At 42.7% G+C, this 26,006-nt stretch overlaps 1 protein-coding gene and 1 pseudogene across 1 annotated transcript in view; one reads left to right on the forward strand and one right to left on the reverse strand.

Annotated features, from left to right (window-relative positions):
• The window catches only part of Htr4 (5-hydroxytryptamine receptor 4), a 169,787-nt gene that overhangs the window by 140,926 nt on the left and 2,855 nt on the right, over window positions 1–26,006 (forward strand). The window lies entirely within an intron of this gene.
• Window positions 13,730–14,425, reverse strand: LOC110285087 (annotated as a pseudogene).

Consider the following 26,006-nt stretch of genomic DNA (forward strand, 5'->3'; position numbering starts at 1 on the left):
CTCAGAACCAGGTCATCCCCTGGAAGCTATTGGCAACTGGAACTGGAAATTTTCTCTCTTCGTTATCAATTCTCCTTAAAATAAGCCCAGAAGCTCGGGTCTCTTAAGAAATGTGATTCTACCTGCCTGTCTGCCTGCCTGTCACCTTTATTAAGGCCTCCAGCACTAGGATTGATTTCTTTGACATAGTAATCCTGTGGCCGGCCACAGTGTGGGCATACAGCTCAGACATACTAAAGACAGGAACTATATATAAGGGACTCCTATATAGGGAGTCCTTCCCAGCAGTGTGATCATGACATATGCTTACATGCTGGATTGAAATGATTAAGCATGTGCCTCCTTGCTTAGAGCATGTTTTAAATATAAGAAACCAACCTAGAACCTGACCAAATCCTTTCAGGGCAAGTTATATGTTGATAAAATTTTAGTCCCATCTTTTTTGAATTATGACATTGAAAAGACTTCCACAAACTGGGGCAGAGTGTAGAATAAGCTCCAACTCTTCAACTCTTGGGACCTCTACCTTCTGACATACAATGTAGACAATGGAGCAATTATCAGGTTTTCAAGTCAAAATTCTTTCTCCATACAAAGAGTTTCCAGAGACTTATTGCATAAGAGATTCAAGGAGTTCTGTAATTCTGAATTTCCCATATCTGTTCACTTCAACTCACACACTAGAAGGACACTTGTCAGGAACTAAATCCTAAATGGCCTGATGATGCCTGGTTTCCCTTCATTCTTTGTTTTTCTAAAATAGGGTCCATAGACCTGATGCAGGCACTAGATAAATAATATATCTAGGTGCCGGTCCTTGACCTCGATTCTCATCTCCCCCTTACTTATAAAACCTCTCCTTGCAAACTCTACCACCTGGAACGTCCTGGAATAAAAACTTAAGCCAGTACAAAATACGGAGTATCTGCTATGTTCAGGTGAAGTTCTAGGTCCTAAAAATGTCCTGCAAGAGGGACTAACCCAGCCTTTTCTGCCCGCTGTGAAACTTAATCCTTCTAACAGCATTACAGGGTTCAAAGGAACAGTTTTGAGCAGACTGTGTATTAGGAGCCTCTCAATACTGACCACTGACAATCTTTCTGTTTTGTAAAATAGAAAATCAGCAAGAAGACCCAAGTATATGAATGATGCAGGTTTCGATGTTGGTGTGAGCTGTAGGGAGCATCAATAAGAAGTATAGCCTCCAAAGGATGATGTGTCACTATTGCCTGGCTCATGAGGAGGGTGTCGACGAGATCTCTGTGATCAGAGACAAGACGTGGTGGGGATATTATGTAGGACAGAGAGAGCAGCAAAAGCCGATTCCCTTGGGCTGCAGTGATCATGACACGGACAGCTGGAGTTAAGGGAGTGTGAGACTGTTGCAGGAGGTGGGTGGGCTCAATGAAATGTGTAAAACCTGATGCTAATTCACACACTTAGACTGTGGCTCTTTGTTGACTTTAAGTTAGCTGCTTGCAAATACGATCCTACTCAAGGAAAAAAAAATAATAAAGAAAAATCATCCAAAAAGAGGTTTCCTACTAAATCAGAAGGGCCATCCATTGAGTGTGTCATCAGTAGATAATTTTCATAGCGTTTCTTTGCATACATCTTGACTGACATTGTTCTTCCACAACTGGCATTACCTTTTATGTACAGTGGCACATTAGACCCTAATATCTGATTCTGCACTGCCGTCACCCCATCTGAATCCTTCAGAGACTCCTCGCTACACACAAGACTAGGTCTCCTACTGTTTTTTTTTTTTTTTTGATACAAATGCTTATGAGGACACTTGTAGTTATTTCCTCTTCATCCCGGCAAAGCCAATGAGATAGTCTGGATTACGTCATTTCTCTTTGAAGTTCTTGAGTCAACCTACTGCTCCAGCTCCCTGGGCATCCCCCATCTCTCACATGCTGTATCTCAGATGTCATCCCCCATCTCTCACATGCTATATCTCAGATGTCACCTTCTACTTAATCTTTTCCAGCATTCATGACAGCCTTTTTTTTTTTTTTTAAGAAAAAGCAAGCAAACAAACAAACAAAAAACCTTTTCTGGCCAATCTCCAAGACTTTATTTATTCTTCCCCTGTGACACTTTATATGCTTTTCAGTGTGATTATTAGTGATTCCTGGGCTCCCCCAGCAGCTGTCTCTCGTGCCCAGCACAGGTGCTTGTGCACTGAAGCTACTCAGCATCTGAACTAAGTTCGCACGGGTAGAGGAACTCAGAGCCGTTCACTATTGCATCCGCCCAGTGCCATCCATCTCCATCCCTTCTACCCCAAACTTCATGTAGCTCTCACATCTAATGCACCACCCACTGCAAAGGCTGCAGCCTACTGATAAAAGGAGTTTTACTTTCTGTGACAATGAAATCAAGATGCTTATCATATTTCTCGCAAGTAGCTAAAGGATTAGCATTTTAAAAATACCATTATTTCTCTGGTCTACCACAGGCCTCTTTTCTTTTCTTTTCTTTTTCTTTTTTCTTTCTTGGTTCCCTTCTGTTTGTTGAAAAGGAACTTAATCTTGAAGTTTTATACTTTTAGAAAGCAGCGATGAATCAGGCTGAGCGGAAGTGAGTTACCTGACCTTGCAAAGATCTAAAGGACATTGGACAACACATTACCGATAATGACATTTATTGAGGCAACATGAACTGAAGAAAGGGTGGGTTGTAATATAGGATATGGAACAAACACGGTGAATTACTCAGGCTAGGATGTAGTCGATTGCGTTCAAATGGTGCCGGTTTCTAGATATAGTTTCTCAAAACTTGATTGAAATCAAATAATTTCATATCCGTTCAGTGTTCTTGGCGATTACGCCATTTCGTTCCAGCCTTGGTTCCCTGAATTGCATGACAAGCGTTGCTTTATGGTACTCTTGTCAACAGGGTCCAAATGGGGACCCAGATGCCCGTGCTTAATGATCAGATTCTTGGCCAGAACTCAGGCCCTCTCCCTTCACCCACATTCATTCTCCAAAGCCCTATAGCAGTCTCTCCCCGTCCCCCTCAGGCATTTATTTGCCAGGGGACTGGGGGGACTGAGTCATCAGCTATGAGCCTTCGTGAAAGGGATTTGGAGCCAGGGTTTCATAATGTCAAGTGAAAAGCTCCTGGTTAGCTGAGATAAGGCAGCATGTCTGGAACCTCCTGTCCCAAACCTACTAGAGAGTAGGTCAAAGAGGTGAGCCAATGTTAGTAGCTAGGCATGGTTTCCCTTAGCAACGTCAACTTTGCCATTGGCTGAACACAGAGCCTCTGACCACATTAAACTGCTTAATCTCAAAGGTCCAACTCACTTTTCAAATTCAGCTTTGTTTAATGGTCTCCTTCTTGGTTGACAGTAGTCATTTTACTTTCTAATATGTGGGCATTTTATTGCTACTTGTATATTATTACTGTTGAGGCTGATGGGTTTTGCTGTGATAAAATGAATGATGCAAAAACGTGGGTTCTGACTTTATTTTGCATTTCGCCACTTTTGAGTAAACCGTGGTAAGCTATTAGCCTCCTGGGTCTTCCATTTCTTTTTTGTTGTTGTTGTTTATTTGTTTGTTTGTTTGTTTGAGACAGGGTTTCTCTGTATAGCCCTGGCTGTCCTAAAACTCACTCTGTAGACCAGGCTGGCCTTGAACTCAGAAATCCACCTGCCTCTGCCTCCCAAGTGCTGAGATTAAAGGCATGTGCCACCACTGCCCGGTTTGGGTCTTCCATGTCTTATGGTACCCTACTGAATCTACTCATCCGTTAAAGTTCACTGGATAGACATATGCACAAGCTTTGGTCAGTGGGTTTTGATGACATCTGCTTTGACAGCAGGGGAAAGATACAGTCATGCACATACAAAAATAGAAAGCTAGACAGAAAGCAGTAAGCACAGTGAGTTTAATTAAAATGTTATTTTCTAAAGTGTGGACGATGAGTGGGCAACAAGTTCCGAATGTGACTATTAAAATCGCTGCTTTTCTAATGTTCCAGGCCGGAAGTCATTTCTGACCTCTGTGCTGTCCAATCTTCTTATATTTAGTCTCCAGATTCGCTTAGTTTCCATTTGTCTGGTCTTGTCTTTGGCGTCCCAGCCACTTCTCAGCACTTCCTCCCTGTCAGTTCATGCTACGGCATCTTCCTCTCCCATCTACCTCTTCTCTGCCTGTAGCTGTGCGCACCAAGTAAACTGCTTTTGAAATTACACATTCATGAATAGCATCAAAAACAACAAAATGGAGTCACGTCTCTTTCTACCAACCGTTTTCGATTTCAACCGTGCTACCTCAGAACGTCTTAGTGGTTCCCGATGGTTCATTGATAAGTTGTCTGTATTCACAGCATAGTGTCCAGTTCAGACTAGAATAAATAAAGCTGCACCAATTTCCACTTCCTCTCCTGGTTCTCTGGACCTTCTGTGACTTCTTTCAGCTCTGTTGCAGTCCACTAGCCATGCCTTCTCCCACCACTTTCCTCTTAACACTGTGGCCTGTGTCATGGACTGTCTCTTCTGTGAGAACTAATTCAGGCTATTCCTGAATCCTGATCTCCTTAATGCCTTTTCCACATGATCTAGTTCTCTGAGGACATTAACCATGATCTTCCTGGATACTCACACCTACATACTATATTGAAAAGGATGCCTTCATTATGTGGGTATCTCAACACGAACCAATCACTACCAGCAATAGTATGTGGCAAAAAAAATGACTACCTGAAGACAACAGACAACAGAACTGGGACATTATTACATTCTTCAAGAATTTACGGGATAGCTGTGTTTACATTCATATAAACAAACTTCTAGGTAGCACCCACGTTGCGCTGGGCATTAAATTAGATACTAATGATGCAAAACAATAGGATTTGTTGTAGCAGTGTATGTACCTGACTGTGAAGCTATGTACAAACTGGGACAGACTCTTTACTGATGCATTCTGTATATACCTTCCCCAGGGATCCCCTAAGTGGTAATTGTGATTTCTGGCAATATACCTCTGAGAGTTTTACTGATTAAAAAAAAAACCTAAAGTAAACAAATATTTTGAAGACTCTGTCATAATGCAACATTATGTAACATTTGTTTGTGATGAAATCTTTCTTATTGCTGTGCCTCCAGTTTGTGACATTGATTTCAAAGTCATACTCCCAATCCATAATGCCAGTGCTGTCAACAGACTGAGTCACTTCAGGAACAATATGTCTTGATGTAAAATTTTCTTTTCCTCAAGTAGCTTTATGGAAATTATCCCATGATTTGCAACCAAGTATGTATGATCTCAATCAGGGAGATATTATTACCTTAATTTACATTCAAACTCTAAATCAATAGGACACACTTTTGATCCCAGCATTCAGAGGGCAGAGCAGGCAGATCTCAGTGAGCTTGTGACATGGTGACTTCCGGGCCATCTGAGGGCTACTGAGTGAAACCCTGTCTCAGAGTTTTAAAATATAATCTATTTGTTCACCCAACGGAAATATATTTATTATATGACTCTGGTGTCATCATCAGCAGTGCTAACTCAGCCTTTTGTTTTGTTCCCAAGCCAATTTCAGGAATAAAAAGCATACTTGGTTTGGAAATTGATGGGCAGGAGCAGAATTCTGCTTTCAGTGATGATCTCACATCTTGACAGATGCTACATGGGTTGGCCCTTTTTCTAAAAGCAAGGAAACTGAATTAAAACCTTCATTTCAGCACTTACTAAATGACCTTACACAAGCCACTTGAGCCCTTGATCTCTAGTATCCTTATCTATAAAGATTATATATATATATGAATATATATATACATATATATGAATATATATACATATATATATATATGTATATATAAAACCTTGAGACAAAATGGTTATTATGTTTATGAAAGGTCACAAAATAATACAATAATGACAGAATTAAACCCGATTTACCAAGAAATGCACAGATCTTCTAGACCCAGAAGTTCAGCCTTACTGGAAAGTTTTTCTGACATTAGAATTTGGTAAATTCTGTCTTAGGGGAGAGTGCCTGTGTGAGTCCACGTGACCTCCTTCAGTGAGCTTGAGTAAGTTATCTAAGTTATGTATCCAGTTTTCTTCATGTGCCAAGTAGATACTGGCATATATGCTAAGAGGGGTGAATGCTGCTGATGCTGGAGCTCTGCGTATAAGAAGCATTTACGAAGTGGTGTCCTTTGTTTTCGCCACTGTTGTTGTGAGGCCAGGTGTCTTAGTTAGGGTTCCACTGCTGTGAACAGACACCATGACCAAGGCAAGTCTTATAAAGGACAACATTTAATTGGGGCTGGATTACAGGTTCAGAGGTTCAGTCCATTATCATCAAGGCAGAAGCATGGTGGCATCCAGGCAGATGTGGGGCTAGAGGCGTTGAGAGTTCCACCTCTTGTTCCAAAGGCCACTCGAAGAAGACTGGCTCCCACATAGTTAGGAGGAGGGTCTCACTGCCCACCCCCACAGTGACACACTTCTTCCAACAAGGCCACACTTCCTCCAATAAGACCATAGCTCCAAATAGTGCCACTCTATGGGCCTAGCATATTAGAATCGCCACAGCTCTAAATGATATGACACTCCATATATTACCAAGGCTGATCTCAATATCATTGCAGTGCTCCTGCCTCAGTTTTCCAAGTACCAAGGTTATAGACATGTGCTTCTATGTATATATTAACCCCTCTTCCTCTTCCTCCTCCCCTCCCCAGTCCTCCTCCTCTTCCCCTTCCTCCTCCTCCTCCTTCTTCTACCTCCTCCACCCCATCATCACCATTGTCATCATCATCATTGTCATCATCACCACTACCAGGAATTTGAATTAAATGAGATGGTATGTACTCTACATCAAACACCCGGTATGGTGCCATGGCATGGCATTTACTCAACCAATATCATTTATTGCTGTTTCTATCACCATCATCAATGTCACTATCACAGTTTCAGAGCTTTCACGTGTATCATCTCATTAGAAGGGTACAGCAGTATCATACTGCTCACAGCAGGACTTTTGCATTCTGTAGCAGTAAGTCCCTTCTCATATTGCAAGGCCTCTTCATCAAAATCTCTGATGATCTGTTGATTGTTAGTGTTCTTCCAGGGTTCTCCTTTGAGTCCTGGGAGCTTGATAAGGTAGACACACGGGAGTATTCTTCCTTGGCAGAGCTCTGCAGACAGGAAGCTAGGATAATAGCATCCCTGTCATTTGGCCTTGGGACTGCATCTGTAACTAGCTAACTGCTGGTGGACAAGCCGGACAGAAAAGCCCTGAGCGCACAAACACAAGTCATGTAGAGTGGCTCATTGTTTATGCTGCACTGAGTGCCCCATTAACAGCAGCCAACAGCTTTCTAATAGTTCCTGCCCATGAAAGAATTGGCTTCTGAGCCTGCCAGATTACAACCTGCCATCAGGGAGAAGCAGAGGTATCTGGAGCATTCGGTGAGGAGCCAGGGAGTATTGACATCAAAGCTGCTACAGTCAGATCAGCATTCCCTTTTTGTCTTGGTTTGGACCAAAGACAATGGCAGGCTTCTTATGAGTGAAGCACTTTCAGACTGGTGCTTAAACCAAATAATTAAGAACAATTGATATAGCACTGGAGTGAGTTGATTATAAAAGTGGGAGTTATTCTTAAAGAGTATATAAGGTTTAAAAGAGTGAGACCCCTGGAGCCATACCAAGCTTTACTGAGGTACTCAATGTCAGGCTATCTCTAAGAGAAGGGAGAGCAGTCATGCCAAAAAAAGTGTTTGGGTTTTATAGGATGATTTAAGTTGGGCAAGAGAGTAGTGGAAGAGCATTAGGGGAATGGAACTGCTGTGAACAAAGAAACTGTCATAAGCAGAAATCTTTCGAGAGGACCTTTGGCTGTTAAGATAATAGGATGCTGTCATCCTGCAACTCTGGCTGAGAGGAGAATCAAACTCCTGAGATGCATAGAATATCATGGATGGACAGATTCCTGTGGGTCATCCTTCTTGATGTTTTGGTGGCTCTATTTTGGCTAAGGACTTGCCCAACCTAACACCCCAACCTTTTATTGATGATAGAGAGTCCAATGGTCTCCTCTAGCTACTTCCTTCTAGGCAGGGATGACAAATCTGGGAACAGAAAGGCTGTGGATGGTCAGTTCAAGTCATAGAGTTGGCCTCTGCTTCAGTACAGCCTAAGGGCAGATATAGGCAGAAGACAGGTGGGTTAGGAGAGTTGGTTAGGAGTCTGAGGGGTGATTTGTTTACATAGTTTTTGGTGCATTTGAGGAGACATGGGGCTAGGAGGGGAGAAAGATTCAAATAAGGGGTACCAGAAGGGGCAGGAACCATGGCCAGATGCTACAGAACAGAGCTACTGAAGACATTCCATGGCTCAGAAAGCCATGAGTTTCTATTGAGCTATATAGACTGCTTGCTATAGTTTGGATTTTTTCTTAGTTTCTACTTTTCCCAGACCTGACTGATGGATATGAAGGCAGCATTCTTCACAGAGAGACAGGAGTCTCCTTTTTCTGCTGTCAAGAGGGTAACTTAAACCAGAGAAGAGAGCTGATTCTGTAGCATTCAGAGGTCCCTAGCTGAGCTCTTGGTTGCTGTCATTAGTTCTGCCAAGAGCTCCCCACCCCTGACATTCCTGCTGCTGCCAGGTGAATGTTAGGTGACACCGACCATCACAGTGAGGTGAACAGCCCTTTTTTGCATGTCTTAAAGAGGGCAGGATCAGGAGGGATACTTCCCACTCAGTGTGACAGGTTAACCTGGGGATGGCAGTTACTGGGATGCATGAGCACTTTGGTTTGGGGCCACACAGGAGAATATGCTGGATCTGAAAGAGAAGACACAGATTGGGGGGAAAATGATACTTAGAGACAGAAGGTTTTTATAGAAATGGGACCAGCACTCACAAATTCACAAATGTCACGGGGCCAACAGTCCATTTATCTTACAAGAGAAAGAGAGGAGAGAGAGAGGAGAGAGAGGAGAGAGAGGAGAGAGAGAGAGAGAGAGAGAGAGAGAGAGAGAGAGAGAGAGAGAGAGAAAGAGAGAGGTCAAGAACAGGGCAAGGGAAACACGGAAAAGGAGAGCTTGAATGCCACTTGAGGGCCAGTGATACCCCACATCTAGTTTGCACTGTGGCCAAGCTGTGTAACCATAAAAGGCTAAGAGGTGGAATGAAATGTCTATCTGGAGCCCCGGGTAGCAGACAGTCTTTAGAAGGCAGTCCAGAGGAGTGAGTGGGACTAGCCTGAATGGCTGGCTCCCATAGTTCAAGTAAGGTGAAGGAAAAGAAAGGCAGGATACCTGAGCAGACAAGTAGAGGAAGCCAAAGAGCTTTTCAAAATTAGAACAGGAGGAGAAGTGAAGGTGAGGAGAGCCATGAGAAAAAAAGGAGAGTGATGAGAAAACAAGGTGAGTGATCTGGATCAGTGTGAGGGGGAAGGTGTAGAGGGTAGAGAAGATGGGGTAGAAAAAAGGGTGTCTTAGGACTGGTCCTGACCTGAGACGTGGCCCTTAAGAACCAGGGGCCGAGAGAAAGAAATTCCTGGGTATCAGGTGGGCATCCTTATTGGAGGCAGAGAGGCTGTAAGGGTAGCAGCATGGCCTGACATGCCAGCATGGTTTTTGGCTAGAGGTAAGTCTCTGGATTACAGGCTAACATGGAAGGGACACTTAACTGAGATCAAAGAAGCAAGAAAACAGGCAGAAGAAATCTAAATTAGCCGTGAGTGCTAAGGCTCACAACAGGCAGGAGGTTCCTGGCACTCAAGGGCCAGAACAGCAGTTTGGTGATCAGGAGGAATGGGGGTGGGGGTGTCCAGAGACAGTAATGCACACTCCTTCCAGGTTTCAGTACTAGATATAAGGTTTTACAAGAAAGCAAGACCCTGGAGCCACATGGAAGCCAAAGAACAAAGCTTTATTGAAGTATGAACTGCTGGGCTATATCTGAGAGAAGGAAAAGGAGATATACCAAAAGGGAGTTTTGGTTTTTATAGGGTAGTGTAAGTTGTAAGGGGGAATGGCAGGAGAAGATTATAGGGTAAGGGAGCTGCTGTGTGGTGGTTGGAATATGCTTGGTCCATGGGAAGTCGCACTATTAGGAGGTATAGCCCTGTTGGAGTAGGTGTGGCCTTGTTAGAGAAAGTGTGTCACTGTGTAGGTGGGCTTTGAGGGCTCCTAGTACTCAGGCTCTGCTGCCAAGTGCAACAGAGAGCCTCCTCCTGGCTGCCTGCAGAAAATAGTCTTCTCCTGGGTGCCTTTGGATTAGGGTGTAGAACTTTCACCTCCTTCTCTAGCACCAAGTCTATCTGGATGATGCCATGCTTCCCACTATGATGATAATGGACTAAACCTCTGCAACTGTAAGCCAGTTCCCGTTAAATGTTGGCTTTAATAAGAGTTGCCTTGGTCATGGTGCCTCTTTACATCAGTAAAACCCTAACTAAGACATGCTGCAAACAAAGGAATTCTCACAAGGGGGAACCTCTAGTCATTAGGTAACAGGATGCTGTGGCCAGGCTGTTCTTGCTAAGATGAGGGTCAGATTCCTGAAATATGTAGAGTGTACAGTTTTCATTTCCCTAATGGACAGGTTTCTACATGAGTCATCCATCTTGGTGCCATGGGTGGCTCCATCTTGGCCAGGGACTTGGGCCTGTGTAACAGTTCGTAATCTGATGTAGTATGTGTCTTAGTCAGGGTTTGTATTCCTGCACAAACATCATGACCAAGAAGCAGTTGGGGGAAAGAGTTTATTCAGCTTACATTTCCACACTGCTATTCATCACCAAAGGAAGTCAGGACTGGAACTCAAGCAGGTCAGGAAGCAGGAGCTGATGCAGAGGCCATGAAGGGATGTTCTTTACTGGCTTGCTTCCCCTGGCTTGCTCAGCTTGCTTTCTTATAGAACCCAAGACTACCAGCCCAGAGATGGTACCACCCACCAGAGGGCCTCCTCCTTGATCACGAATTGAGAAAATGCCCCACAGCTGGATCTCATGGAGGCATTTCTCCAACTGAAGCTCCTTTCTCTGTGATAATTCCAGTCTGTGTCAAGTTGACACACAAAACCAGCCAGTACAGTATGCCAACTATCTTTAGCTGAGAAAATGTCAAGATAACTTAAATAGGCTTTAATGTTAGCCAATGTGACCATTTCTGGCTTATGATGATGGTGCAGGATTTTTAGAGTGACAGGATAGTTCATATTCCAGATGTGTGTGACCCACGGACTTAGTGTACTAGATGCTCAGTCACCCAAGGTTGACAAAGGACAGTAGCTCACTGTCTCATGCCGCTGAGGATAAAGGATGGAGACAGTCGTAGGAGTTCACAAAGAGAAGCACAAGCTTTATTGATGAGAGTCACTAAAAAGTGAGACATTAAGGGGAAAAAAGAGAGAAACTCCTGAGAGTTAGAGAGGTTCCCAAGAGAGCACAAAAGCTGTCAAACTTCCTTGTGCTGAGTTTTTATAGGAGTATGATAGAAACTGGGCAAAGGATAAGGTAATTTCTATGGGACTGATTAATCCTCAAGGGATATCATGTATTTGGGCTGAGCTAGTGGAGAGCCCACATGCTCTGTGTCTCCTTTGCCCAGCTAGGGATAGCCACGTGTGTCCTTGTGCTTCTTCAGGGAGAGATGGTTGAAACTTCCCTCTATCCACCTCTGAGTTGTTACCAAATGGACTTGAGTGTCTGTTAGCCTAATCTTTAACTTTGGCCACTGGTGCCATGTCCATCGTTGCAAGTGTTTTCTTTGCTGTTAAGTTAATAATTCTGTATTTTCTTTGATTCCTCGCATTTGGCCAACTTGTAGTTTTGCCATGATAATGTTAACTTTATCACAAACACCAAGACAGAGCTACAGTCTTCCTTGGTTACCTCACATTTAGCTCCTTGTACATGGGGTGGAGCAGGGTATTCCCACAATGAGAAACTTTTTAGAAGTGATCCTTAGAGCTTATTCTGATAAAATCAGCTTTGTTAGACACAAGGATGTTTGACAAGGTAATATTTTCTTACCTATGTTCCTCTAGGGCCTCAGTGCCCCATCTCCTAGCTGAATTGCTTGATTATCTCATCCCCAAATACAAGCTTTTCCTCGGTGCCCCACTCTGCCACTTGGGCCCTTAATCTTCCTTTTAATCCCAGAATCTAAAATATCTAGGATATTTTAATCACATATGCTCTCATTGCAGCATATGTAATCAGCTTACAGTTCACCACGAACCCTTTTTCCTTATAGCCTAGAGACAACCCACATCAGTAAGGTAGCTGAGCCAATCATTTAAAGCACCCATATGAATCTTTAGATGCACACTTGCTGTACAGAGCAAAATAGGTGAAATATACTCTGTGGGTAGGGATTCACAGTACTAGGCTAAGCAACCAGCATTCACTCCTGAAGATGGTGATGAGTATTGTAAGAAACAGCTCTGAGAACTGTGGTCATTTAAAGTTTGCTCTGTTATCTGGGTAGGGATAGGTCTATGATCTGTGACTAAAACCACCTTCCTCCTGGGTTTATGATGTTGATAGATACTCCAACATTTGCCCAAGGGCCGTGGAGTTCTCAGTGTGAGAAAGAAGATGATGGTCTCCCTGTCAAGGAAACCAAGGCAGGGAGCTAAACCCAGTGGCCAAGTTGGTCTTCCATTCTGAAGCAGTGGCACATCTAAAGCATTAATAATTGTAGATAAGCTCTTCTTATACGTCTGTGAGTTGCTACCAAAAAAAGGGTGTGACATTTAACATACTGTGAGCTGATAGCTTAGGACTCCATGTCTCCATCTGACCTCTTGCCCTGCCTACTCTATAAACCTTGGCTTCTTGGCATTGAGTTTTCCTAACAGCTGCTGCCACATCCAGTACACAACCATAGCATATCAGCAAATACTGTGCAAGCCAGCCGTCACCATCCTGTTTGTCTGGGATCTGGCACAGTTCTGTCTCAAGCTGCCAGGCTTACACCTGCCTGTAATAAACATGCTTGGACACACGAAGGACAAGACTGCCCCGTTAACACAGGTTCCTATGGACATGGAAAGTTTTCTATGCTGTCAGAGAAGGGATGTGTCTAGGATTTGTGAGCCTCTTCTGCTCTTCATAATGTTCCCCGATAAAAGCAACTTAGGAGTACCCAGAAGGCAACTGTGTCCAATTATAAATATGTTTAAGGAATTTGATGTGGAGGTGAGTATACGCCCATTGAACACACTGTTGAATGAAATAGGGAAAACAACTCAAGATATAAAAAACAAAAATTAATAGAGTGAGAGTTTCTGGGGGGAGGGGAACCAAACTAAGATACAACTTGAAATGAAAACTTATCTAAACCACCACATAAACAGACCCAAGAACAGAAACCATCTGCTTATCTTATTAGATGTTAAAAAATAAAAAGGCCATTGACAATCCAACATCCCTTCATGATAAAAGTCCTGGAGAAACTGCAGTTACAAGAAACATGCATTGACAAAAATAAGAGAAGTCAACAAGCCAACGTCAGAAAAACTTGAAATATTTCTGCTAAAATCAGAAACAAGAAAATGTTATCTACTATTTCAACTCTTGTTCAATATGGTATTTTAAGTCTCTTCTATAACAATAAGACAACAGATAGAAGTGATATAGGTGATATAAAATTGAAAGATGGAGATTTAGAGGATCTTCATTACATCTCTGCTAACAGGAAGCCAGCCCGAGGCGCACAGTGTTACAGACAGACAACTCAGAGTTCCTGCACCTTGGAGATTTTCTTTTCCACATTAGTTTGCTGACTGTCACTAAAGGTTTTGCTATGTGTACTCAAGTCCTTGGCTTTCTTCAGAAATGTGTCACACATATCTTCAGAGTTTTCAAGCTTGATTTCATGATCCACGGTACTCAAGTCCTTGGCTTTCTTCAGAAATGTGTCACACATATCTTCAGAGTTTTCAAGCTTGGTTTCATGATCCGCTATAGCCATCTGTAAAAATCTTTATTTGCTGCTGAGTTATAAAACTGAGGTGTTCTTCTTGGTCCCTTGTGCTGTCCACCTCATGCAGCCAATTCTGGTAAACGGACCCAAACCTTTCACAGTACACAGAGTTAAGTTTCTGCCTTGACTTCTGCTGAGCTTTCAAAATACCCTGGAGGTTTTCATTCAGGCTTCTGGAAGAGGCATTTATATCCTCTTCAAACTGCTTCCTCTTTTTCATAAGAAACCTGGGAAACATCACCTTCGAAACATCCTCTTCTGAACAGGCTCTCTGGCTTCTTGCACATCTGACCCCGAGGAATGGGTGCCCATCTCACTGGTACCAACTGCTGGATTGTCCACAGGGTTGACTGCATCTGAGTTCTCCGAGTCATCTGATGGGAGGGTCTTATCTACCCTCTGGTGCTTGGCACTTTTCTTCATGGCCTTCTGTTCTTTGCTTGACATGTCTAAAACCTTCCTGAGTCAGAAAGGACTCACTGGAGAGTGGGTACAGCTATTGGACATCACTTCTCAGCCATCTCTTTTAAAGTGTTCAGAATCCTTAGCCCTTGGAAATGCAAGATAAAACTACTTTGAGATTTTTTTTATCTTATCCCACTCAAAGCAGCAATAAATAAATAAATAAATAAATAAATAAATAAATAAATAAATGCTGGCACGCATGTTGGAGAGGGAACAGTATTCACTGTTGGTAGGATCGCAGACCAGTGGAAATAGTGGTGCAGCCACTATGGAAATAGTGTGACTGTTTCTCAAAAGGCAAAAAAGAAGTGAAAATGGGATCGACCACATGATGCAGCTGTACACTTGGGCACACTCCCAAAGGGTTCTATGTCCTCCTACCGCGGCATTCGCACAGTGCTTCTCTAATATACAGGGTTTGGTTAAAGTTGCACTGCTTTTAGTGGGAAAGTAGATTAGTTGCATAATTAGATAGTAGTAAAAGGATATCAAATAGACTCACCGTAAATTTAAAATACACCAACTTCTATGAAGCGGTGCTTTAAACACACGATATGGCACAACAGTGTTGCGCAATAATTATATATCAGTCCCTACTGTCCCATTGGGAACAGTTGGATGTTCATTTAGGCTAAACCAAGCATCTACTAACCTTTCTGTTTTCTTTCTCTCTCTTTTTTTTCTCTCTCCCAACTTCTGCCTGGCTCTTTCTCATCTGTGGCTGTTCATCTGTGTCAAGTTTCCCCCTGCTCTTCCGCAATAGACCTGTTCCCGTCTAACTGAGCGTGCTCTGCAAGGCTGTGTGAGTCTGTCTGGATCTGTCCATCCATTGCTTCCCAGAAAACACAACCCATCTATGTTCAGACTCCGGCCGCTTTCAAGTAGGCTGCGGGCTATGTATGGGAGGTCTGCTAAGCCCAGGATGCCTTGGTGACTGTTAACCTGATGGCCAAGGTTCATGCGGCGTGCAAAGCTTATTTTCCATCTATTAACTTCTCCGTGGAGTTCTTAGTTTCTTCACTTGGCAAATCTTATGGAAAATATGCATTGTGGTAGAGCTGAGCTCTAATATCACCATGGTCCATGGAGTTCTTCTAATCTAGATTACTCCTTATGACCAATTAATGTTTCATCACCTTGCTATATAATGGGGCCTTCTTTCATATTCCTCAGCAAATCATCGTGGCTGAATCAAGGTAATGTTTTAAGATGTTTTTAAGTATTCTATGGCATTATGGAGCATTTTTATTTTCACATAAAATAATGAAAGATGCAGGTATTTCACACGTGGCCTCTGCCATTGTAGCTTCCCCCATTGTTAATATCTCTCACCAGAGTGGTCCGGTGATTAGAAATGAGCCCTGCACGGATGCCCCATTTCCAGAGAAGGCTCATAGAATTCATTGGTGCTCACTTATGGTAGTGTACAGTATGAGTTTGAACAAGTGTACAATGATGTGTCTCTACCATTGTGTGGCATTTTATAGGCCTGTTTTGTCACTATACTAAAATCCCTGTGCTCTGCATATTCATCTAGCTCTTACTTCCAGCTTTAGGCCTGGCAGATGTTTCTATTGTCCATACTTCTTCTTTTTCCAGAATCTCATTTATTTGTAATAACTCACTCTCCAGCCTCTATAGATGGGCTTCCTTAACTTAGTAATTTATATTTAAATTCTCTCCATATACGTTTATACCTTGATAGCCTATTCTGCGTCTGAATAATATTCTGCATCTGAATTATATTCCTTTGTCTAAATAGCTAAGTTCTTCAAAGTTTTACAGTGCCTGACAAATACAGAAATGGATGCTCACAGCCATCCATTGGAAGGAGCACAGGGTCCCCCAATGAAGGAGCTAGGGAAAGTACCCAAGGAGCTGAAGGGGTTTGCAGCCCCATAGGAGGAACAACAATATGAACTAACTGGTACCCCCAGAGCTCCCTGGGACTAAACCACCAACCAAAGAAAACACATGGAGAGACTCATGGCTCTAGCTGCATATGTAGCAGAGGATGGCCTTGTGGGACATCAATGAGAGGAGATGAAGCCTTGTGAAAGCTCAGTGCCCCAGTGTAGGGGACGCCAGGGCCAGGAAGCAGTGGGTGGGTTGGTGAGCAGGGGGAGGGGGAGGCGAAACCAGGAAAGGGGATAAAATTTGAAATGTAAATAAAGAAAATATCTAGTTAAAAACAGATATATGGGAGTACAAAACCAAAAAAAAAAAATTGAGCAGAGCTGTTATAAACACCTAAGTATAGGTTTCTGCAAAACTTAATATAATGGCTTACTAGTTTCAGAATTTTTCATATTGCTATATACATGTCATTATCATATCCTCTGAAAGGGAAGTTCTTTTCTTCTTTCTCTATCTGTACATATTTTATTTCCTCTTATTGTAATACATTCCCCAGTCTTCCATCATGGCATTGAAACATAGCAGGAAGAGCACATGCTAGCATCGTCCCTGATCTTTGCAGGGAAACTGAGTTTCTCCCATTCAATGCAATGCTGTTTGAATGTGTTTGTGTGTGTTCTTAATCGAATCGAAAAAGCTCCATTTATTCCTAGTTTGCTGAAAACATTTACTTATAATGGGGTTTTAAGATTTCTCAAATGCTCTGTGTGCCTTTGTTAGCACAATCATCTGATTTTTTTATGTTTACTCTTTTGAAGTGATACACTATATTAACTGATCTCTCTCTCTCTCTTTCTCTCTCTCTCTCTCTCTCTCTCTCTCTCTCTCTCTCTCTCTCCCTCTCTCTCTCCCTCCCTCTTTTTCTTTTTTTTTTTTTTTTTTTTTTTTTTTTTTTTTTTTTTTTTTTTTTTTTTTTTTGCAGTGTCTTTGGTTTTAGTACTAAAGTAATGCTGTCTTCATGAAAAGACTTGTTCAAGGGATATTCTTGCATCCATCTGTGGGAGGATACCGTAGAGAAATACTAGAATTTCCTTCCTCCACTGTGTGGTAGAACTTATTACTCAGCACTTCTAAGCCTGGGGTACTTTTTCAGAAGGTTTCTAATTCATAGATTGGATTTTATTAATAGACATAGTCCTATTCTATTAAGTTAGATACCTGTGGGCATATTCTATGTTAATTTTCTTCTCAGTGAGTTTTGGTAGATTATGTATTTCAAATAGTCTTTTTAGTGTAGATTATCAAGTTTGTGGGCCTGGAGGGCTTGGGTGCCCTTTCACTGAAGTCTGTAGGTTCTGTAGTGAGGCACATATCTCTTCAATGTTTGAGGTAGGTTGTTTGTGTCCTGATTCTTAGACTAGCTGTTAGTTCATCTCTTCTTGTTCACTTCTTCAAAACACAGGCTTTCGGTTTTATTGGTTTTTCTCTATTGATCTCTTACTCTCAGTTTCATTGAATTGTGTTTTGACATTCCTTTTGTTAAACTTACATTGGATTTTGGATTTTTCTTTTACACATATGTAACTTTAAGTATGTGTTCTACATGTGAAAGCCTTATGGTATCTGACCTTTGAGCCTGACTTGTTTGATTAATATAATGAGTTCTGTCTCCATTTTTTTCTGTGAATTTCATTTTTGTAACTGTCTAAAATTCCTCTCTCTCTCTCTCTCTCTCTCTCTCTCTCTCTCTCTCTCTCTCTCTCTCTCTGTGTGTGTGTGTGCTAGATCCCATGCAGCTGTTTAGTTCCCTAGAGAATTGGTTGTTACAAAATAGTCTCAGCCCCTTCCCCTCCATCTCTTGGCAGGTATCTATTTCACATGCCATATTTACCTTGTAGTGATGCAGGCCTGATGGGGCAGGGGAAAGCATGCTTATTCAATGACAGTAGCATATAGTTTAGCTTTCTAGCTACTGCAACCATAAGCCATTACATAATTTTATAAATCATCCCACTCTAAAATATTTTGTTCTGGCAATACAAACTGGACCATGACATTTTCTTTTTCTTTTTCTTTCTTTCTGTTTTTCTTTTCTTCTTCTTCTTTTTTTTTTTTTTTTNGTTCTGTCTCCATTTTTTTCTGTGAATTTCATTTTTGTAACTGTCTAAAATTCCTCTCTCTCTCTCTCTCTCTCTCTCTCTCTCTCTCTCTCTCTCTGTGTGTGTGTGTGTGTGTGTGTGTGTGTGTGTGTGTGTGTTTGTGACTTTATTCCTCTGTTTACGAGCATTTCAGCAGGTTTCATTATTTAGCTGTTGTACATGATAAAGCAATAAATGTGAGTGCTCCAGGATCTCTACCATATGCTGATGTAGATTTCCTGGGCTTTCTTCGTGGATACATCCAGGAATGTAATAGCTGGGTGATAGGGTAATTCTATTTTCCCAGTTGTGCCTAGGAAAGCCTACAAAATTTCTCACAGTGCCCCCACAATTTTACATGGACAGCCATAAGTGGTGGTTTTTCTTTCCCCTCATCTTCAGTAGCATTTGTTATCACTTGTGTCTGCCATTCGAATTTAGGGGACACAGAATCTCAAGGTACTTTCATCTCCCTAATAGCTAAAGATGTTGAACACCTTTTCAAGAACTTGTTGATCACGTGTATTTATTTATTTATTTTTGAGAGATGCCCACTTACTGATTGGATGATTTGGGGGTTACTGGTGTTGAATTTTTACAGTTCTTTATATGAACATCTCACTGACTGTAGAACCCATAATGGATTTTTCCCCATTCTGTAGTCTGTCTGGTGACTCTGGAAATTATTTCCCTGCTATGCTGAAGCATCATAATTTCATGTATTCCTACTTTTCAATTTTTTTGGATTATATTCTGTTCTCTGGAGTCAGAAAGATTTTATCTACAAGTCCGTCATTTAGGGAGACTGTACATCCAGAAAGTGAACACATCCATTTCTCAGCCCCTCCCCGACTCGATTCCATGCAACCTTTGCCTGAATTGACAGGGGTTGATCCATCCCCTCCTCTATCACTCACTTGTGCGTCTTGTTTCCCTCCCCTTCCCGCCATGCTAACCTTATTCAAACAACAACAAAAACAAAAAATGTGAGTATTTGAGATTTCCCCGCTCTCTTTTCTTGTCTGAAATGGAGTGGGTTTTTCTGTTTCTGTGAGAGCCTGGCTGAATCTCCAGAAGGTAAAACTCACAAAGCTGTGGGAGCCCCCACATCTGGACCTCCTGGAGTTTTTCTCTGTCAGATGCCACTCTGAGCCTCCATCAGTCTGTGAGCTACAGTCTGGACTGCCCACCTGTTACCATTTTGTCTAGGCTCCACCCCACAGTTACCTGGCAACCCCAGGTATGCCTGACTCACTATAAAAGGGGCTACTTGCCCTCCTCTCTCTTGCTCTTGCTCTGTCCTCCAGCCCCTTCCTCCTCTCTCCCTATTCCCTTCCCCGACTCTCTCCCAGAATGCTTATGGCTGGTCTTTTCTCCTCTCTTTTCTCTTCTCTTCTCTCTTCTCTCTTCTCTCTTCTCTCTTCTCTCTTCTCTCTTCTCTCTTCTCTCTTCTCTCTCTTCTCTTCTCTTCTCTTCTCTTCTCTTCTCTTCTCTTCTCTTCTCTTCTCTTCTCTTCTCTTTCCCCTCCCCTCCCCTCCCCTCCTTTCCTCTCTCTCTCTCTCTGACTTTCTGTGTCTATATGGCCCTCTCAACTCTCCTCCCTATGCCTTGAATAAACTGCTCTAAACTATACCGACCTGTGGCTGGTCCCTCAAGGGGAAGGGATATCTCAGCATGGTCCCCCAGAGGCACCCCCTTCCCCCACACCTTACAGCACCTCCACCAAACATACTCCCTCTCTCCTTTCTCTTTTTATAAAACACAACACCACCCATCACAGTTTCTTTGAGAACGTCCCACACCTCTATCTTGTGCACTTGGAATTTTGCCCTGTGACCACCTTAGTTCAGTTACTCACATTGCTAGGAAGAGTGTAGGGATTTGTTTGTTTACTTAAATTTGTGAAACTTCACTTCTTAGGATAGAACCACTACATGTAAGCCAAGCAGAGCATTTTCCCCAAGTTTTATAAACACTTTTTAAATTTTCAAACAACTTTATGTCCATAGAGACTAGAAATAGTTTAGAAACTGTCTTGCTTCGGTACATTGCCTCCTTATGTTAACAGTTCGTATAACCATGGTACATTCATCAAAACTAGATAATTACCATTAACCAGTACTTTCAATGGATCTCTAGACTTTATTCTTATTTACCTAGTAGTATGTCCGTTTGAAAACAACTTTGTTCAATGTTGTCATTTCACATTTCAATTAAATTATCATGTTCTAAAATAATGACCTAGGGAGAAATTTGAAATACTCTCTTTCTAAAATGTGCTAATTGGCCCATGTTGGTTTGCTATTGGCTCTCTTTACAGTTTTATTTCTGTCAGGATACATCTCATGCAGTTAGCTCAGTGACTGCTCTCTCTGCAGATCCCTCCCTGAGGCGAGTCTCTACTCCCTATTGGTGTATCTTAGAACAGAGGTATTCGAATCAAGCCTTGGCATTTCCTGAGGGAAAAAGCTAGGAAGACAAGAAAATTCTGTTTTGAAAACTATGTTGTTAACTTGGTTCAAGATTCTGGAGAGCAGAAATCATGGACCGACTGTTGGTTGTTGTTGTTGTTGTTGTTTTGTTGTTTTCAGGGCTGGGGATTGGGACTAGAGTCCTCCTGACGCTAGACAAGACACTGTCACTGAGTTACATGTCCCTGCCCAATAACTGACCTTTGTATATAGAAGCATAGGTAACAAATGCTGGGTATAAAACACTCTCCAGAATTTCCTCTAGAAGGTTCCCATAGGCATCTCCCCTCCCATGATTCTTGGTGCTAAGAAGCTTTTTCAGTCTCCTTTTTAGAGAAAGGCCAAAACCCAGAAATATCCACATCCAAACTATTTCTGAGGACGCGTGGAGTAGATGGCTCTACCCAGCCCCAACCCAGGAGGCTATAGCACTGCTCACTGACCAATGGTGGATGCAGATGCTCCGAATGCAGAACTGTGGGCAAAGGTAGAGCCTGTGAATGAAGCCCGGGGGAGGACCAATAAGAGACTAATTGCCACTACCCTTTGTAACCAGTCCAAATGCCAGGTAATGCTATTACCCACATAGTAAATATTTCCATAGATGCTAAGATTTTTTTCATACTTCATGAGGTATCTAGAGCTATATATTCAATGTTGAAAATGAGGTTGGGGCACACTAAAAATGCAAAATGTTCTGGATTCTAGAAGTTCTTTTTTCTTCATGGTATGTCTAGACTAAGACTTCTTCCCAACACCCCCCTATTCACCCCCCACCACAGCCACTCTACATCTCTTGAGCCACAGACTGATCTGTGGACAGCTCAAAATCAGCTGAGTTGGGCAAAAAAAAATGCCCACTCAATGAGGTCCATACCCTGTTCCCATGTACCTACAAATAAGTTATGTCATGTGACAAAAGTTTGACTGTGATATGATCGAGTTCAGTGTTGTCTTGATATGGGTGGAATTCTCAGGACTGTCTGGATTGCTGTGCAAGGGGTTGGTTGGTTGGTTGGGTTTGGTTTGGTTTGGTTTGGTTTAATAAGGAAGGGGCAAGAGGACCAAAGTGAGAGAAATAAGAGCCTGACAGTAAAAGTAAGTTAATATGGTGACACCATCAGTCCCAGCATGTGCACAGCTTCTCTTGAGACCCATTTCAGACTTATGAGCTCTAGAAACTGTAAGACATATTAAGTTTCTATTAGTTCAAGCTTCTCTGTTTGGGGTAATTTGTTACAGCAGCAACAGGAAGCTAATAGAGCTCCTAATATTGCTACTGTGTCCTAATCCAGCCTCACTCATACCACATGCTAATGGCCCTACAAAACATGAGGTTCTCCCCTCTGGTTCCACCCTTGTCTGGCTCCTGGTTGCTATCAGGGTAAGGACAACAGTCCTTGGCATCACCCTGGGTCTCTGCCTGCAGCATTGGTCCATGAATGCCCCTCTTCCTTTGCTCTACCGCATCACCCTTGGCCTGGTGACCCCTTTCCTGCCTTGCAGCTCTCACCTCCTGTCACTCTCCCGATCACACTATGCCGACACGCCAACTGGGTTCATGTCCTCCTCATGTGCTCTCAGTGTTACCGATTCCTGTCTGCCTCTACTGTTTCATATGTTCATAAATTCCCACATGCCCATGGGTCTCACAGCATGCTGCAAACTCTTTGTGCCAGAAACTGTGTCAGGTCTTCACCTCAGGTTCTCCCAGGTCTGGCACAGGGTCTGAATCATGGTGGATACACAGGATGTACTTTAAAATGACTACCTGGATTAGTAAATGTCTAGCATTTGAAAATCTCGTTCCTTCGAAAACACAGAAAAAAAAATAGCCCCACCCCTGAAGTATGTCAGATTCCAAGTAATTCCAAGGGCTCAGATCTGCCTGAGGTTTGATCAATTTATACAGAGCTGCTTCTTATTTTGCAAGCATCCCCAGTGAGGGTAAGCAAGTGTTGTTGCCCAGATGAGGCCTGAGGCCCTATGTTATAAAATCTAAGCTTTTCCCCAGTGGTGCCAACCTAGGCTTGGAGAAGGAGCTCGGTTATGCTATTAATTATTGCTCTATTCAGGCTGCTCCAAGTTTGCTACGGATTGCTCAGCGAACAAATTGTAGATTCAGATAATCACCAAACCTAATGTGGCTCCTGTCATGTTTGAATAAATTAATGCAAAGTAGACAGCTGCCTCGATGTTGCTCCACAGCAGTAACTTTCCCCAGGTCATGAAACTTGTGAGATACGACTGCTCACCCACAGGGGTTGGCTGGTTTGCTGGGCTAGCCTGCTGGGTAGATCCCGCAGCAGAGCTTGGGGACCTTCACCAAGCTGAGGGGTGATGACTCCCTCTCTGTTCGTGCTCCTTTTTCTACTGTGCCATCCTGAAAGTTTCTTTCACCTGTATGATCAGTTACCAGTGGGCAAATACTCCTCAGTTAATCGTGGAATGGAATTCTGCACTAAACCAGGAATTAAGTATTGGATTCAAGCCCTCCCCTTAGGCATCTTATAACCAGAATATCACTGTTACATATTATTCAATATCTGGTTGGCATTCATGAAGTTACAATGGAATCATGTCATTTAGTGGTCACAATTCTCCAGAAAACTTGGAACCAGTTCACACAATAAGTGAGAGGCAGAGAAAAGGTTTGAACTGGAGCATTCTGCCTCAAGAATTCTTAGGTTTCCCAGTCATCAATTTCATATTCCTTGTGATCCCATATGTATCTACTTCAACCTTGGGAAAGTTCTATTTTCTGAGCTCGGTTTTCTTTACCAGTGAGGATTCCTCCACTCACTCTGTACCCAGTATCATGATAGATGTTAACTTTACCCTTCCCCCAAAGGTGTCAGGTACTCAGGGATAACTTGTTTGGTCAGGTCACACAACTAGTAGATGACAGGTTTGAGGCTTTGTTGGCTAGCCGTGTGGGGTCCCTTTTCTCTCCATCCTTGCTAAATCAGAGGATGTAGGGATGTGTGCATGGTCATTAGTGTGCTCACAGGCAGCTGAGGTTTGGGCCCTCTACTTGGAGAAACACTGAAGAAACTGAGCCATGAACTCTGACATCTCCATGGATCTACATGTAAGCAGGAGACCTGAATTCCAGCACAGCAAATTTACTGGGTAGCCATCAAGACTCTTGCAAATGTGTGTGTGTTCATGTGGTGTATTCTCCATCAGAGAGAAAACACCTGTCTTCATCAAGCTTTGTATTCCTACACAAAACATCATGACCGAGAAGCAAGTCGGAGAGGAAAGGACTTATTCAGCTTACATTTAGATGTTGCTGTTCATTGCCAACGAAGTCAGTACAGGAACTCACACAGGGCTGGAACTTGGAGGCAGGAGCTGATCCATAGTTCATGAAAGGTTGCTGCTTACTGACTTGCTTCCCCTGGCTTGCCCAGCTTGCTTTCTAATAGAACCCAGGACTACCAGCCCAGGGATGGCACCACCCACAATGGGCCCTCCCACCCTTGATCACTAATTGAGAAAATACTTTACAGCTTGATCTCATAGAGGCATTTCCTCAGGGGAGGCTCCGTTCTCTGTGATAACTCCAGCTTGTGTCAAATTACCACACAAAACCAGCCAGTACAACACCTAAATTAAAATTGTGTATATCATGGAACTTGGGAATACACCAGCTATGGCAGGACTTCTGTAGGCTAAAATGCTTGGGAGATTTTGTTCCTGATTGGCAAGGGAGCTAAGTCTCCTTCATTTTTTTCAGTGTTCAAAACCCACCATAGCCTGTAAGGTGGCTGGGCAATTTGTTTTCTATTGTGCCAATACACACCACATTGAACAAAAGCAACTCAGGGTTTCAGAAAAGGGTTTATTTAGCTTACAGTTCCCGATCACACTCAGTCAGTGAGGAGTCAGAGCAAGAACCCGAGCATTAGCAAAGGTTGGAACCATGGAGACACTCTGCTCATTGGCTTGCTCAGCCTTTTTTCTTATACAACCCAGGACCACTGTGGCACCAACTATAGTGAGCCAGGCCCTCCGTCATCCATCTTGACTCAAGAAAATGCTACCCAACCTTGCTAACAGACTTGGCGGTCAGCACCATGGAAGCAAGTGAGGGCCCCTCTTCCCTGGATGACCCCGACTTGTGTCAAGTTGACAAAAAACTAGCACAGAAGCCTATCCAAATGTCTAACTAGAAAGCTTGCCCATTGACTCATCCACATATCTGAAGAGTGTGGTGGTCTTCCAGATGGCCTCTGTGTGCAAAGTCAGCACTGGTTTCAACCTCCTTTCTGGTTATCCTGACAAGTGAATCATTAGTTCCTCTCATGGTTGTCCTTGCCTGTCAGCCTAGAGGGTGAGAATCCCAGGAGGTTAGGAGAGCACCCCTATGGTGTGTCTGTGAAGGTTTATTGAGACAGGATAAACTAAGGGGAAAAGAATCACTGTGAATGCTAGGAGTATAGTCTCATAGGCTGGAAAAGAGAAGACTCCCTGACCATGCATACGAGCCACTTTGCTCTGTCAAGGCCTCTGCCTAGAGAGACATAACCTTCTGCCACCCTGAGCACCTGTCCATATCTCCTCAGTTAGAGGTGGGGGTCATGAACCCCTTCTCCACTTCACCAACAAAACTTCCTACATGATCAAAATACCAGGTTTCCTTCTCATCAGGACATGCTTTTTATCTGAGTTCCATAGGAAAAGTGCCACTGGCTGCCAGTGAAAGTGTTCTATTTCTATGGAGCTTGGCAAAGTTTGAGAATGTGCTTTGAGCTTAGCATGGTGACATTACACACACAGTGACCTTGGATCAGCCAAACCAGCAGCTCTGAGCCACAGGGGGTTTTTGTTTGTTTGTTTTATTTTATTTATATTTTTTCATCTGTGAAATAAATCTGAGTAGCTAACACTTACAGTTGTGAAAAAATAATTATGTAAATGAAGTCATGTATGCCGTGAATAAATATGGTCCCAAGGACCTTCATCTATCAATAAATTGAATGGCAGATTCCTCTTTCTTCTTCTTCTTCTTCTTCTTCTTCTTCTTCTTCTTCTTCTTCTTCTTCTTCTTCTTCTTCTTCTTCTTCTTCTTCTTCTTCTTCTTTTTCCTTC

This window comes from Mus caroli, chromosome 18 (assembly GCF_900094665.2).
Source record: "Mus caroli chromosome 18, CAROLI_EIJ_v1.1, whole genome shotgun sequence".
NCBI lineage: Eukaryota > Metazoa > Chordata > Mammalia > Rodentia > Muridae > Mus > Mus caroli.